We start from the raw sequence: 494 nt of genomic DNA, 5'->3' as shown, positions 1-494 counted from the left end.
GAGAGAGAGAGAGAGAGAGAGAGAGAGAGAGAGAGAGAGAGAGAGAGAGAGAGAGAGTGAATGAAAAACGTAACACTCCAAATCCATGCATGTTTGTAAATAGCTAATCCCTTTTGATTCAATTCATTTTCCCTTTTGATTTAGTTTTTAAAATTTGAAAGTAGTTCCGATTTCGATTTTTATTCGGTTTTGATATTTTCCCAATTCTCTCCACCCTTCCTGTAATCTCTCTCCCGTCTTCAACCTCTCTCCCCCTCTCTCTCCCTATTTCTAGTTCTTCTTCCTCTTCACGCCGCCTCTCCTTCTCACCTTACCTACACCCATTTCCCACTCCTCTTCTCCCTTCTTCTTATTTCTTTTGTTGTACCATAACACAAACATTCCCAATTCATTCCCACCACTCTTCCCACTCATACACACTGTTTATTTCCTTCTCTAATCTCCCTTTTTCACTCTCATTCTTCCTTTTCTCATCTGGGTCTCGCTTCTCTTTC

At 40.9% G+C, this 494-nt stretch overlaps 1 protein-coding gene across 1 annotated transcript in view; it reads left to right on the top strand.

Moving 5' to 3' along the window:
* Positions 1-494, top strand: part of LOC111792962 — a 6616-nt gene that overhangs the window by 386 nt on the left and 5736 nt on the right. The gene's annotated exons all lie outside the window — the stretch shown is intronic.

This window comes from Cucurbita pepo, chromosome LG04, assembly GCF_002806865.2.
Source record: "Cucurbita pepo subsp. pepo cultivar mu-cu-16 chromosome LG04, ASM280686v2, whole genome shotgun sequence".
Lineage (NCBI taxonomy): Eukaryota > Viridiplantae > Streptophyta > Magnoliopsida > Cucurbitales > Cucurbitaceae > Cucurbita > Cucurbita pepo.
The sequence above is the reverse complement of the archived record's forward strand: the minus strand, read 5'-3'. Positions and strand labels throughout refer to the sequence as shown.